Genomic DNA, 16708 nt, shown 5'->3' with positions numbered 1-16708 from the left:
AAAATATATTAAAAATAAAAATAATTTAGCTCACAGACTCTATAGTAGGTTCATGAAATTTCATTCAACCCAAAGCTTCCTTTGCAATATGGTATTCTCCAATAATTAATTCCTACAAGATCAAACTATATCAACCTTCCCATCTAGACCAATATAATCCTATATCTAATTCAATAGATAACATTTTAGATTTCTGGTCCCCATTCGATAGTGATACCTTCTTAAATATTTGCCAAAAATCTACTCAACATGACATTATAACTATTTACATCATGGGCAATATGGGTAAACTCCCAACCAAAGATAAATGGTTTCTAGAATATGATTTTTCTACACATTTCCCTCATCCCATTTCACAATGGTAGCAAACAATCCAGATGATGCCATCAGCTACAAATCCTTCTATGCTAAGTATTTATTGTAGCTTTTCTGGAGTATATAGAGCTTGTACCATGCATAAGCATGATACAAATGGCTTTCTAATATCCAAAATATCTTTGTTAACTTTGAATAGCAGATTGTTGTCATTTGAGGTATAGGAATCTTCTTGACCATACACAAGGCCATGAATATCTTCTATAGAGTGAAAAGCTTCCTACATATCATATGCCATCCATAATAAGAAATAGTATAAGGAAAAAACATATTAAAAATAAAAAATTTAGCTCACATATACTACAATAGGTTCATCAAATTTCATTCAACCCAAAGCTTCCTCTACAATAGGGTATTCTCCAAAAATTAATTCCTACAAGCTCAAACTATATCAACCTTCCCATCTAGACAAATATAATACTATATCTAATTCAATGGATAACATTTTAGATTTCTAGCCCCCATTCGATAATGATACCTTCTTAAAGGTGCGCCAAAAATCTACTCAACATGACATTATAACTATTTACATCATTGGCAATATGGATAAACTCTGAACCAAAGATAAATGTGTTGTGCCTTTTTCCCATAAGCATTTATTAGCATACCCTTTTTAGTCGAGAGAAGATCCTTTGGATAGTGGGATACAATCTTTAGTTCTTGTGAGGGCATCCAAAAATCACCCTTGGACAATTGACTGCTAGCATCTTTACAACAATTTTTGCTGACTGAATTGATACTTGTCTCAGGAGAGTTCTCCTTGAGGGTCTTTTGCCCAACACTTTGCCTTAACATAAAAGTGTGTATATATTGTTGTATGTAATCTTGATCTTCCATATTATCAATACAAGAAGATATAGATCTACCAGTTGAATATGCAATAAGTGCGAAATTAGACAGCTCAAACTGTTCACACTTTGTGTTTTCATCGAATTTGGCTAATGTTGCATGTTCTTCATCAGAATTTGTCCATATTTGTCCATACTATTGTATTTTCTTTTTCTACAGTACAAATTTCATCCACACTACCCCTTGAATGTGATTTCTCCTCATTCATTTCTTCAACCTTATCCTCATTATACATCATACTAGACAATCATCATTGTAGTATAGAACAACCTCTGGATATTATTGGCGAATAATTGTAGTTAATGTGTTCTCATGTAACGATTCCCAATACTAATGGAACAACATATAATTTGAATCACTCAAGTAATGAATCTCAATTTAACAACATTATAATATAATTACATTCTACCATAATAGACATCAAGAATGCTTTGCCTTGTAGATTTCAGCACCCATGTATTCGATGGATTTATGGGAATGAAGGGAAATTGGAAAGCCAATGATCTCCTACAGTTATGTATGGCCTTGTCTAGTACCTATGGCCTCTTAGACAACCAAGATTGAGCTCAAACTCACCCCAGCAAATGAAAATAATGCTCAGGGGAGAGGGAAACAACTCTAGTAAGTAGAAATCCACCCAAGAATGCTTAAGAACACTCCAGGTAAGGAGAGAGAAATTCTTAACAGTCGTACAAAAACCAAATTAGCAACTCCTTGAGGAAATGCAACATCTCCAGAACCATGGTAGTTGATCTCTAACTCAACAAGAAAGTGGATTATGAGTAACTCAAAGTTGATGCATTTCATAGAGCATCAATCAATCAAGAGTTTCTGAATGATGCTAATAGAAATTCAAGGGAGAGTTATTTATTTCAGCCATGAGCACAAAGACAGGTAGCACATATAATATAACTAAGGAGTAAGAATGATGATAACACATACACCATAAGTTTATTATATCTTAGGAACATATATTAGATGAGAGCCTAACACATTGCCTTCATTGTCAAAAGAGATATGTCCATGTGCAAATTAACCCTTGCTCCATGTGAGACTATTGTAGCATAACTGCTATGGGAAAATGAAGGAATTGATCATGGAAGTTAAACACTGAATTGAGCTAGTTTCAATGTTGTCCAATTAGGGCTATTGCATCTTGTCACGGGCAAATATTATAGGACATTTCAACATTACAAAGGCAACAATCCAGGCATAGTCACTCTCTGTTTAGTTAAGTCAAAGCTCATGGAGAATGATATCTAGGTGTTTTAGCCTATATTCGACCTCTTTTGGGTAGAAACCAAGAAAGTGAAAAAGCTCGAAGTCTGTAATCAAACGTGAGAAGAAAAGCTGAGGATAAAAAGAAGTCTACAACACTTGAAGAAACCAAAGTCTGTGACTAGGCCGAAACGCAATCTAAAGCTATCTATTTGCAGCAGGATCTGAATATCTGTGGTAAAGAGTCAAGGGTTTGTTGTAGTAGCCGAAGATCAGTAATAGAAGGCAAAGAGCCTGTAATTGGAAGTCAGTGTATTATAATAAGAGACTAAACCTACAATAAGGGTAGAAATTCAGAAGCTGCTTCTGACTTTCACTAGGCAGAGACTCAACTAATGACCTTGACTTAAAGAGGAGGGCTGACTTGGAGGGACTCTTTGGTCTTGTGTTGGATATCTCATTTTGAATAAATTCAATCAGAGGAGGATTGTTGGGTTTTCCCTTATTGAGAGGTTTTTCCCTGCCTTGAAAGCCTAAATCTTTGTGTCTCATACTTCTTTGTGTTCTTGGAAGAACAATTTGTGTAATTACTTGATGAAAGAGAAATATTAACTAACAAAGAAAAGATACTTATATAGGATTTTACTTCCAACTATGAAGGAATACAATGAGGACATAAAATTTGTAAATCTTAAACTTGGCTAGGCCATTGCACCTCCAAAAACCTGACTCATTAAGCCATAAACTAGAAACCTTCTGTGGAACTCCAAAAAAAAATGAATTAGAATGAATTATCAACCAGAATCAAGGGCCTTTACACTTTACATTTGACAATCTATTGCAGTATAAATATTGAGATAATAACTATTCATTTATATTGCACTGTTGTAAGAAAGGATGATCATATTTTATATATTTTCTCTAGTAAGGCCTGCACTTCATCATTGCTAGCTCTAACCAAGCTTTCATGTTCCCATTGTAATGAACAACAACTGCATTGCCAATCTCTGAACAGTCCACGCTAGGATTATATCCTAAACCCAGCACATGCCAAGCCTTGTCGAAAGGATGGGTCAAGCCATAAAATGTTCAATCCAGGGGGTAGTTTTCCAAGCTTCCACAACATTCTATCCTCATTCTGACATACCATAAAAGAAAAACTTAGAAATCGAACAAAGAAAACCCCATTAAGTTTTCTAGCTAATTACTTCGGATTTACTTCAAATACTTTAAAGTAAGCATCACAGGAATTAACATAAATAAACCACACTACACACTTACTGTGTTCTGCCACTTGTGATATATTCCAATTATATCTTGTTTCTCCCATTCTTTGAGATCAAATACATTCATCCCATATGCCCAACCACAAGCATTAGGATCAAAGTTCCTAGCTATGTGGGGATTGGAAAAATTAAGGTATTTGTCAAACCAGCGAAAGCTTTCTCCACAAGTTTCCACTGAACCATTAACCTTTCCATGAAGATCTACTGACCACAAGGGCATCAAATATTTCTGCACCACAATATCATCATCCAAGAAAAGGATCTTGTCCATTTTGGGATAAACTTGTGGAAGATAGAAATGAAGATGATTTAGCATGGATAAATATTTTGGATTTATATATTTCAAATTGAAGGAATGTGCTGAGAGTGTAGTCGAGTGATATTCCTTGAAATAATACTCTTTCATAGTTGCAGATTCAAGTTGGCGAAGCACAGGGAAATAGGAGGAATTGAGCCATTTAAAATCATCAACATTTTCTACCTGTATCGTAGCTTTCCCTAGGGAATTAAGTAAAAACCGCATTTTCATGGCCCCAAAATTTAACTTGTCTGTGATGAGATGAAATACATGTTTCTTAGATTCCTGCAAACACATGTAAATCACCTACAATGAGATCCAAATATTAAATGTAAAATGCAGCAAAACTGTTGGACTTCCAAACTTTAGATTAATTTAAATTAATAACACTTCACCTTAGCATTCATGACAGTTGAATTCACAACCACAGTTGCAGCCAATACATTGTCAGAAAATAATTCATAGTGATAAAGAGTCAGATCCTCCAACTTGTCCTTTTTAGGAAATTATCGCTTTTCAAGAGGAAGAAAGTAATAATCTATCGTCAATCACATGGATAGACAGTGCAGGCCCTTGGGAACAGACTTTGTTGGCACCTGACTTAAAATTTTACTTTGCTTTTCCAAGGCCCTTACTTGCTCATCTGCGGACTAAAGCATGGCTTACAACTCCTTTGTTACTGTCGCACAGCCATAAAATTGTTCTCTAGCCTTGGATAGGACATGACCCATAGCCTTGATCTTCTCAGGTGCACTGAAACATTCATATCAATTATCGGTCATGAAAAAGAGAATGAAAAGCAGAAAGATTAACAGAGAGACTGCAACTTTAAAAGAAACAAAGGATATGAACACAAAATGCAAATGGAAGCACTTACGACTCTTGATTTAGAAGCATCCAAAGTGAAAATCCAAGGGGTAATGTTCCAAGCTTCCACAACACTCTATCCTCATTCTGACATACAATAAAATAAAAACCTTGAAATCGAACAAAGAAAAACCCATTAAGTTTTCTCGCTAATTACTTTGGATTTACTTCAAATACTTTAAAGTAAGCATCACATGAATTAACATAAATAAACCACACTACACACTTACCATGTTCTGCCACTTGTGATATATTCTAGTTATATCTTGTTTCTTCCATTCTTTGAGATCAAATACATTCATCCCATATGCCCAACCACAAGCATTAGGATCAAAGTGCCTAGCTATGTGCAGATTGGAAAAATTAAGGTATTTATCAAACCGACGAAAGCTTTTTCCACAAGTTTCCACTGAACCATTAACCTTTCCATGAAGATCTACTGACCACAAGGGCATCAAATCTTTCTACACCACAATATCATCATCCCAAAAAAGGATCTTGTCCAGTTTGGCATAAACTTGTGGAAGATAGAAACGAAGATGATTTAGCATGGATAAATATTTTGGATTTATATATTTCAAATTGGAGGAACGTGCTGAGAGTGTAGTTGAGTGATCTGCCTTGAAATAATACTCTTTCATAGCTGCGGATTCAAGTTGGCGAAGCATAGGGAAATAGGAGGAATTGAGCCATTTAAAATCATCAACATTTTCTACATGTATCACAACTTTCCTTGGGGGATTAAGTAAAAACCACATTTTTGTGGCCCCAAAATTTAACTTGTCTGTGACGAGATTAAATACATGTTTCTGAGGTTCCTCCAAACACAAGTAAATCACCTACAATGAGATCCAAATATAAAATGTAAAATGCAACAAAACTGTTGGACTTCCAAACTTTAGAGTATTTTAAATTAATAACACTTCACCTTAGCATTCATGACAGTTGAATTCACAACCACAGATGCAGCCAATACATTGTCAAAAAATAATGCATAGTGATAAAGAGTTGGATCCTCCAACTTGCCCATTTTAGGAAATTTTTCTTTTCAAGGGCAAGCAAGTAATAATCCATGGTCAATCGCATGGACAAATAGTGCAGGCCCTTGGGAACAGTCTTTGCTACCTGCTGACTTAAAAATGTAATTTACTTTTTCAAGGTCCTTACTTGCTCATCTCCAGACTGAAGCATGGATGGCAACTTCTTTGTTACTGTCGCACAATCATAAAATTGTTCTCTAGCCTTGGATAGGACATGACCCATAACCTTGATCTTCTCAGGTGCACTGAAACATTCATATCAATTATCGGCCATGAAAAAGGGAATGAAAAGCAGAAAGATTGACACAGAGACTGCAAATTTTAAAGAAACAAAGGATATGAACACCAAATGCAAATGGAAGCACTTACTACTCTTGATTTAGAAGCAGCCAATGTGAAAACTATTACCTTTGAGGTAGATCAGAATCTGCATTACACTCACCCAATGTACGCTGACATTCTTTAATATGAAGCATCAATTCATGGTTGTTGTGGGGAAAAGTATCCGACTCGGATGACCCTATCCCTACTCTAAAGGTGACAGTCTTTAGCAACAACTGAAAGCAAAGCTTTGATATTTTCCTTTATGAAAGTACAGAGAGAAGGAAGAAAAGATTAACCAACCGGTGTCTTTCGCTTTTGTCGATCCTTATCCTCTCTCTTTGTCTCTTGTTCCCAGCTCCTTGCTCCCTTTGCCGATCCAGCTACACACAGATCCTGCACAAAACAAGAGAGGAAACTACAAGAAACATGTACTCATAACTGATGCATGGATTAGAGTGAATCAAATATACAAGTAAATACAATACATCAATGCAATACAAGTATATAGGAGAACATTCAAAGCTTTATTGATAAAAGTAACAGGGTTCTGAGAAGGTTACAACCATCAATGGCTCCAATCCAGCAGCACCTCCCCAGCAGCAAGAAGTCTCCTCTTCACCTCTATATAAGCAATCACCCAATAGCTCTGACTGTAAACCAACAGCACTTCCTTGCTTTGCACAAAATTCCAGCCTCCCTAGACCTCATAGAAGAGCTCTATATATAGGAGAGAAGAAGAGAGGATGAGTCAGCTTGAGGCTGGCATAGAGCTGACTAGTGTCCTCTCCCTCTTCAGTTAAACTTCAGTTCTTGAGTCCACTTGGAGATCCTTGCTTACACATGGAGATCAAGTACCTCTTACTCATCACAGGGCGAATCTCATGAACCAAGTGTCAGTTTGGAAGCTTCCTGGGCAGTTGACACCTTGCAGAATGACTGTGCCACTTGGCCAATCTCGCCCAGCGCAGGTAGCCTTCATTAGATTTGACTCTCAGCGCAGGTACAAGGAGGAGCAGTTGCATTCCAGCGCAGATGCTCAGTGGAGCAGCTGACATGATCCAAAAATGGCCTGTTTTTGAGTGTTTTCAGGTGGAGAACTGATTGGAAGTGCTGTGGTTTGATGACCTTGTTCTTTTAGGGGTAAGAACAACATGTTTAGGGACTGAGGATCCCTGTAATTATTGACATTTCATGCTCCATGTCGCGAGGCACAAAAATGTCTATAACAGTTGCCCCCTAAAGTATGAGGCCGTTTATCGGGTGAAATGCTTTATCTAGAGGGTCCGAAGTTCATTCCAGTGCTGAGGAGGCGCCCTGTAATACAATACAATACAATACATTATTTTTCATTCTATTTTCATGATCTAGCTGAGGCGGGCATTCCCATGCTCAGCTTTATAAATACATTTTGGTACATATAACAGACGATCGTCTGAAGGTAGACTGATAATTTTCTGCTGAAATTATCATCCTTTGATAGGATGATCATCTGCTGCAATGATGTACATGACAAATGCTTTTATATTTCCTGAATATATATCACAGCCCGGATGGATGAAACTAGATCCGGGGTCTTCAAACTCGTTCGATCTTCACTCTAAGTACAAGTCGATCCATGTGAGAATTGCGCTGAAGTCGAACATGGAAAGACATCGCTTGATTACCGGCCAATAATGAAAACCGTTAACAAGCGCGAGAGGAATCACCGATAATGATAATGACCCTCAAGGTACTGCAGTACAATTCACGTGGCGTGAATAAAAGACTTGGCGTCGAACGCCACGCAAAATCTTCTGGTCGAAGGTCATTGATGTATAACTGTCGCTGGAAGTGAGAAACTTGCCATTGAGGCATGCAAGCTTCAAAGTACTAATGGGGGTGTCCCTAGATCAACATCTTGGATAATGAGCTGAAGTCGACAAGAAGCGATCTGTCAAAGGAGGGCCTTAATGAATCCCACATCAATGACACAGAACGGAGCTAATGATTTTAGTGGAGGTGAAAACAAACTGTGACATATGATTCAGGGTGGCGATCATGAATGGATGAAGGATAATGTATGGCAGTGGATGGGACATGGTTGACACTTTCAGAATGACCCCTCTTGAACATATAACGACATTGATACGATGGATCGGTAGCATTACCCCAAATGTGGATGGTTTGGCGAGGACCATGGTGATGAGACCAGTGAATGAAACAACCCAACCCGATGTGGTACGGAGGAAAAGTGTCATGTTCAAGAGTGACTTGCTACCATTAAACTTTGATGTTCTCCCAATTTTTCCCCAGTCATTTCTGACCAGTACCTCTTTATTTTTGTCAAGCTTGAGGAGGATAACATATGCTTGTTCTATAACCTGCCCTTCGGGCAAGCCCATCGCTATGATTTAACGAGCTTAGCGATAGGGAAACTCGTTCTCGTCTAAAGACAAGTTTGTCGCTATTTAATCATTTTAACGAGTTTAACGACAAGGAAAACTCGGTCCTTTTCATTTTTAGAGAGTCTGAAAAGGTACAGAAAGTTAACTCCATAATTCCTTTTTCGTCAGCTAATCCCTTAAGTCCGAAAAAGTATAAAACAATACAGAAGGGATGGCTGTTCGGTACTTTTAACGAGCCGAACAAGACAAGCGCTTGATCCTTTTGTGCAATAATCCCTCAGGTCCAAAAAGATTAAAATCTAGAGGAGGGATAGCGTTCCGGTTATTTAACGAGCTGGAAGGCCAAAACTCGGCAAACTTTTCATATTTTACGAGTCAGTGAAAAGAGCTCAAAGAAGACTCGTCTTTTGAGGAATGAGTGATAAACAGGGATAGCTGCAGATTCCAGGTACAGGTTGGAATTTTCCAATCACGGCAGTGTCACAAGGATGGCTAGGTGAAATCACTCTTCGCAGCTGTTTCTCAAAAGAGGTAAACACACAAATGGAGGTGAATGATCGGCCAAATGAACAGTGGAGGTGACGGTACACAAACACGACCAAGGCTTTTATGGCTGATGAATTTACGATCTCAAAAGGTCATTTACCGGGATAGGTTCATTTTTTCCATGAGCTTGAACTTTGGTGGAAACTTTTTGCTCACACTTTTCTATTTTTTAACGAGCATAAATTCCGTGGTAAAACTGCTCGAATCTTGCGTTTATTTTTTAACGAGCATGAACTATGCTAAAACTGCTCGATATACCAGTCATAATAAGAACGCCTCCTGTGAGATAACTATTTTTTTGAAGAGCTTTATCTCACGAAGCTATGCTCCAATTTTGGCAAATTTTTACCTTTGCCCCACAGGCTTTCTTCATGCAAGGTCGGAAACGGCTAATCCTATGAGTTTAAAGGGTTAGACCTACAGGTTTAAAGGGAGGACCTAAAAATTTAAAAAATAAATAGTCGTCCCTCGCTTGCATTCCAAAAGTTTGCATGCCCCCAGGTATAGGATAGAATTTCGAGGCTGCCCCTCCTCTCCCCTACCTCTGCTTTTCTTTGGGTGTTCACAGTTACTTGTCATCTTGCCAATCTAATGTTAACGATACTTGTCTTCTCGTCATTTTAAGGGGTCTTACGCAGTACTCAGGCTTCCCGTCGGCCCACTTTTAACAAACAACTATTTGTGACAAGAGAAGAACACTTCTCAAAGACAAAACATTGGTATTGTTGAGGGAGGCTTGCCTCTTTCTTATTATCCGAAGAGGGTTCTATTTGCTGCCGCAAATCAATCTCTTTCTTCGGCGATGTCTAACGTTGGGTTACTAAAGATGGTGACCACCTGTTGTAGCAATAGAATCTCTTTGAAGGCTGCCCCTGCTTATCCTTCAAAACATTTGTTTTAATGGGCGAGGCTTGAATTCAAAGACGGTTACTACTTGTTACCGCAAACGGTCTTCATCTTCGGTATCCCTATTACCTAGACAAGGGGAGCGAGAAGCCAATTATCTCACTCACATAACTTTGACAAAAGAATATTATTCCAGAACAACCCCACTTCCTTCCACAGACGGGGTACGGACTAGTCATATTCTTCTGCGGAAATTCTTCCTTATACCCGGGGTTTCTTCTGCCCGGAGCAGACCAGGGTGCATGCCCCCTGGGTCCTAGTCTTTCTTTCCGAATCACTCGCACTCATCGGGAAGGAGGACTGGGGGTGGAGGCGTATCTTGAGTGAACAGACCATTTAGGATTGGTATTTGACTATTTGCGATGCGAGATCCCGGAAACGAAAGTTGGTCTACGAGCTTGACCATCCTTCCTTCGTGTGGAAAACACATTACTCTAAAGAGTGAGGAGACTATCGCTCCCATGCAATAAATATAGTCGCGTCCGAGGAGTAGGTTATAATCCAAGGGTCCTTGGACGACCAACACGTTCATATTGACGGTCTTCCCTTTCAATGTAACAGGTACATTGGGGAGGATTCCTAATGGTCGACTGGTTCCTTTATCAAAACCTGAGAGATTTCTCAACTCAGGTAAAAGCGCCGGGGAACCCAGTGCTTTCCAAGCAATAGAGGAAAGGATACTCACAGACGCCCCTTCATCAATGATAGTACCAGCCATAATCATTCTATAGATCTGGACAATGATTCTGAATGGTATACTGGCTGGTAACCGGGGTCTGCCCAGTTGATTCCAATCAAAGGATACAACCAGGTTGCTTGGTGGTGGGACCGAATATACGGCCGGGTATGACCCTGATGATGTTCCTTCCTGCGATAAAGGAATGGGTGCATTGCCCTGACGCTCATCAGAGTCGGTGCTGATGAAAAGAACCTGGATGGTGTCATCCTTATTCTCTTCAGCGAGGGTGTCGCATGAAGATGACTCTTCGACGACGGTGTCATTTGAAGACGGGTCTTCAATGACGGAGTCATTGGACGATGAAACCTCTGAAGGAAGAATCGGGTCAACTGCCGTTTCGACCTTTAGACTTTCGTCTGGTCTGGATTCAGTAGGTTCATTCTCAATGACCGACACTTCAGCTGACCACTTGAGCGGGTCAACTGGATTTTCAACTATTGAGGGATTAGGCGCGAGTTTTTGGTATCCAGGAGGAAGTCGCAACGGTGAAACCGGGCGATCTTCTAAAACTCTCTTTGCCTCATCTAAGAATGGACATTTGTGGATGGCATGTTTGCCTTCACACAATAGACAGGGTGATCTTGGTCCCCTTCTTCGTCCTTCACTCTCGCTAGTTGACGGACTGCAATCAACATGACTACCAGAGGTTGATGCTACCGGATTGTGCAACCTTGGGGACCAGTCCCTTAGTATCTGGGGAATACAAGGACAATCACGATGGAAGTGGATCCCTTTGCAAATGACACATGGCGATTTAGGCCCGGTCGGTGCAGTGTGTGGGTTTTTGTCAGTTTTCTTCTGCTTGCCCCCAGTCGCCTTCGCCAGAGGCTCCTTCTGCTTCTTTTCTTTCTTCTTCTTTTCCTTCTTCTCCTTGGGAGGCTGACTTTTGCCAGCTCTACCTCGCGAAGACGAAGGATCAGAGGAAGTATCGTAAGAAGTGGAAGGCTGGTGGGTAGTTCTAGATTGTTCTGACTGTTGATTCGACTGCTCAGGATTAGTGGCGATCTGGACTACATTAGTTGAAAAGAGCCATACAGGGAGGCCGATTGTCAATCCTGGAAGTGAAAATGTTGCCATATGAGACGCACCAACATCTCCCCAAGAGGAGAAGGGATTTGGACTTCCGCCAAGGTTACTTCCTTGGTTGGTGGGCTCCATACTTTTCAACTGAAAGATCAACGTGGGAATAATAGGTGATTATGTTCCGCTTAAAACAAATTTTATTAACGACGCTTTTAGACACAAACTTTCTTTTTCATGTTTTAAGAGTCGAGAAAAAGCTAAAGATGACTCTAGTCGCCTTCGATGTATTAACGAGCCCGAAGTGACAAATGCTCGGTTGGACTTTTTCAGTTATAGAGTTTGAAAAAGGCCAAAAGAAACTGCTCTGGAGATCTAGGCAGAGGGTGTGCCAAACCTTTCGCGAAACCACAGAATACGTTTTACGGTACGGGTGGTCGATCTTCGTGAATGCTGTTTTCACTGCATCGCGATCAGTAGGGCGGCCGACACGGTTTCCTAAGGATAAAGGATAAATGCCTATAGGGGTCTCCCAATATACGCGACGGTACGCGGGAGCACAAGTCCGTGTTAGTGCCACCGACTCTCAGGAGGAATCACCCACCTTCGTAGAGATCGACAGTCACTATGTTTAACGACGCCAGAACACGTCTCTACCTAGACCTCTAGATGTTTGCGTTATGTTACAAAGCGTTGTTATGTGAATTGGGTTTATTTTAATGTTGATCTTGCTTAACAGTTTGCCTTTAAGGATCGCCACGAGATGTATATATACAACTTCCTAAATGCAATCTAAGATGAGAAGCAAAACTTTTCAATCTTTCAACTTTGAAAACCTTAATCTACTGAGGGAAAAGAAAGACACAACTTTTTCCACAGATCATAGAACACACACTAAAATGCACATTTTCCTAAATCGTCAAGCATACAGTCAAATGCAAAATGCACAATGCATGTATTTCTTTTCGTTATCCTTAATGTTGATGTAAGACAGAAAGGAAACTGTTGTATAATTTTGAATCTAATTTCAAGTAGAAATAAACAAGCTTGTCCAAAATAAAAAAGACACCTTATGATCGACTTGTTTAGACACTGGAAATGTATAGATTCAAACCATAAAATGAAAAACAAACAAACTCAAACAGCCATGAACAGTAATAAAACTAGCTCTTAAGATCACACAAACACTTTTACAGTTCAGGATCTAAGAGGCCACAGCTATACTGGTTCGCTTTTCACAATGGGAAACTGTAACTGAAACAAGAAATACTGAAAGAACATTCACAGTTTCATCACACAACTGAGGCGGAATAATGTCAAGGAAAGTTGGTTTACAGCAAGTACAATGACCAGCAATCAACAGCAAAAATCAGTGAAAACAGGGCTAAGACACAGTGGGAAACCTCAGCAAGACACTGGCTAACTGGACCAGCGCAGGCTCTGGTCTGTCAGTTTGACTCTCAGCGCAGTTCCCGAAGGGAGAACCTGCGCTGCAATGCAGACTGCCTGTGGACAGCCTGCACTGAGACACGAGAGTTGCGTTTACAAGGAATTCCGGGTCATAAAAAGCTCAAAAATGCACTGTTTTTGCTGAAATAAAAAGCTATAGGTCAAGTACAGGCTAAGGGATGATCAAGAGGATGAAAAGCTATCACAAAGAGTACAAGAGTCTTTTGTAGATCAGCTATTCAAATCTTGAATCTGCTCAGCAAATGAGCAAGAGTAGCAGTCCCTCTACTTCGCTTTTGATATAGTCAAAAGCTTTTCGATTTGGTACTCTTTTCTTCAAGAAATGAATAGCAAAGATACTACAAACACCAACAAGATACTAGGCTCCCCAGCGGAGTCACCAGTTTGTTGTGGGGAAAAGTATCCGACTCGGATGACCCTATCCCTACTCTAAAGGTGACAGTCTTTAGCAACAACTGAAAGCAAAGCTTTGATATTTTCCTTTATGAAAGTACAGAGAGAAGGAAAAAAAGATTAACCAACCGGTGTCTTTCGCTTTTGTCGATCCTTATCCTCTCTCTTTGTCTCTTGTTCCCAGCTCCTTGCTCCCTTTGCCGGTCCAGCTACACACAGATCCTGCACAAACAAGAGAAGAAAACTACAAGAAACATGTACTCATAACTGATGCATGGATTAGAGTGAATCAAATATACAAGTAAATACAATACATCAATGCAATACAAGTATATAGGAGAACATTCAAAGCTTTATTGATAAAAGTAACAGGGTTCTGAGAAGGTTACAACCATCAATGGCTCCAATCCAGCAGCACCTCCCCAGTAGCAAGAAGTCTCCTCTTCACCTCTATAAAAGCAATCACCCAATATCTCTAACTGTAAACCAACAGCACCTCCTTGCTTTGCACAAAATTCCAGCCTCCCTAGACCTCATAGAAGAGCTCTATATATAGGAGAGAAGAAGAGAGGAAGAGTCAGCTTGAGACTGACATAAAGCTGCCTTGTGTCCTCTCCCTCTTCAGTTAATCTTCAGTTCTTCAGTCCACTTGGAGATCCTTGCTTACACATGGAGATCAAGTACCTCTTACTCATCACAGGGCGAATCTCATGAACCAAGTGTCAGTTTGGAAGCTTCCTGGGCAGTTTACACCTTGCAGAATGACTGTGCCACTTGGCCAATCTCGCCCAGCGCAGGTAGCCTTCATTAGATTTGACTCTCAGCGCAGGTACAAGGAGGAGCAGTTGCATTCCAGCGCAGATGCTCAGTGGAGCAGCTGACATGATCCAAAAATGGCCTGTTTTTGAGTGTTTTCAGGTGGAGAACTGATTGGAAGTGCTGTGGTTTGATGACCTTGTTCTTTTAGGGGTAAGAACAACATGTTTAGGGACTGAGGATCCCTGTAATTATTGACATTTCATGCTCCATGTCGCGAGGCACAAAAATGTCTATAACAATGGTATAAATCAAGATTATTCCTAGCCAGGGAAATGCTTGAATACACCCTAGCCATGATCATTTGGTCTCACATCAATCTAACAATGGAGTCAGAATTTTCGTTCTTATTCTCCCACCTCCAAATGTTGTATTTTCCCACGATAGCAGAATCTACCTCCTTGGAACATTTAATTGCTGCGTTTTCAAACTCAACTCATTTTTCTTCATCCTGTTGAATCAGCTCTATTGACCTTTTATCCATCCTCTTTTGTCTCAATTGATGTAAGCATTAAACTATTATAAATTAAAGCATACTCTGCTAAAATCTAAGAAATATAAAAATTTTCTATTGAGAAGTAACATTCAAAAAGGATTTTGGAAAATAATATAACAATTCCCTTTTCCATGAGAACAAAAAGTAGCGATCTAGTGCAACAAAGAATTTTCCCCTCCATGAAACTTTTGTTGGACTTTCTTCAAGCTGCAAATGGTATGCATTACAACAACCATTGTCCTGGGAGTTTGACTAGACATTACCTTACAGTAGGCTACCAACATCATAGACCAGTTAACCAGGGAAAATCAAAACTTACCATCAAGAGCATTCTCTTTGACGTCTCGATGTTCACTTCCTGTGTCATCCTCTTGAAACCTCGTAAGAAGTTCTTCGTCATTGGAAGTTTTTTTCTGCACCTCGTCATTCATTTTACCCTCCTCAAGATTTTCCTTGCCTTCTTCATTGAAGATCACACCATCTTGTTGCGAATGTAACTTTTCTGAGCTATCTCTAGAATTCGTTTGCCTCTGCTTGATGTACACCGTTAGAAATAGAGAAGCACCTCTGCCAATGTCAGTTTTCACTTTCTGCTTAATACAACCCTACTCAACTACATAGATCATCATCACATATGTTTCCTTACATGTTCAATAGAGAAAATAACCAAAATCTTCACCAATTGTACCTCAAAGTTAGTAATATCCCTTTGGTTTACTACGGAGGGCTTTTCTAATACCCATGAGGAAGATAAATCATTCTGTCCAAAAATATTTATGTTTAGAGTTCCCCAGTCCTCTGTGTTAGCTATTATGACATCAATCACCTACCCAGTAAATAAAATTTATTTTCAATTCTCTACTCAATAGGGAAGAAATCAAATTTAAGATATCCAAATGCAGCAGGTTTCTTATACTTGCCTCCTTTGGGAAGAGAGAGTCAATGCTCTCTGTTAAACTCTACTTTCTCCAGTCATCTGCCTATTCCTGTGAACCCCACAGATAAATAGATAAGAGTGATTTTAAACATATGATAGAGCTCTAGTATCCTCAATAATTCCTCTCTATTTCAATCCACTCAAGTCGATTAAATTTCAGTTTAGGGACACTATTTATTTTCTGGGATTAGACTAACGTAAGTGCAAGTGCCTTGCCCAGATCTTGAAAAAGAACAAAATGGCCATAGAAAAATAAAATTGGTTTTCAAGATGTGGAAAGAGAATACCATTCTAACAGATCCATCTCCTCAGAAGTTGTGCCTTGATGTTTTAAATGACAAAAAATACATAAAAGGTCAGGTAGAAAAACTTGATGGAGAAGAATATCTATAAAAATAATGAAACACTAAAAAGGGGGTTGCTTTGCTATCATGCATATGCTAAGATCGAGATTTCATTACACATCAATAATAAAATGGTGTGTATAATATCTATCGTTTGCTTTGGCCAATGTTCTTTGAACACTATGGGAATAGTGTGAAAATGATATGTATAGTAGAAAGTAGCTGGTGAACAAGATTTTCGTTGTGAATTAGGTCTAGGTTGGGTGGATCAGAACTGGTTTTAGCTTGACTGATGAGAAGTGGATTTAGCTTTATGGATGGAAAGTGGGCCTGGCTTGGATAATGAGTGGAAAGGAAGAATGATTTTAACCTTCCCACCCAAATTCAATTCCCACAAGAT

The 16708-nt window shown here is 39.4% G+C and overlaps 1 pseudogene; it reads right to left on the bottom strand.

Annotated features, from left to right (window-relative positions):
• Window positions 1–15458, bottom strand: part of LOC149212963 (polygalacturonate 4-alpha-galacturonosyltransferase-like) — a 67846-nt pseudogene extending 52388 nt beyond the window's left edge.
• Window positions 15459–16708: the final 1250 nt, after the last annotated feature.

Source organism: Pinus tabuliformis, chromosome 1_1 (genome assembly GCF_031772625.1).
Source record: "Pinus tabuliformis cultivar Carrire ecotype Pingquan chromosome 1_1, CPIR1, whole genome shotgun sequence".
Classification (NCBI taxonomy): domain Eukaryota; kingdom Viridiplantae; phylum Streptophyta; class Pinopsida; order Pinales; family Pinaceae; genus Pinus; species Pinus tabuliformis.
This window is presented reverse-complemented; position numbering and strand designations above follow the sequence as displayed.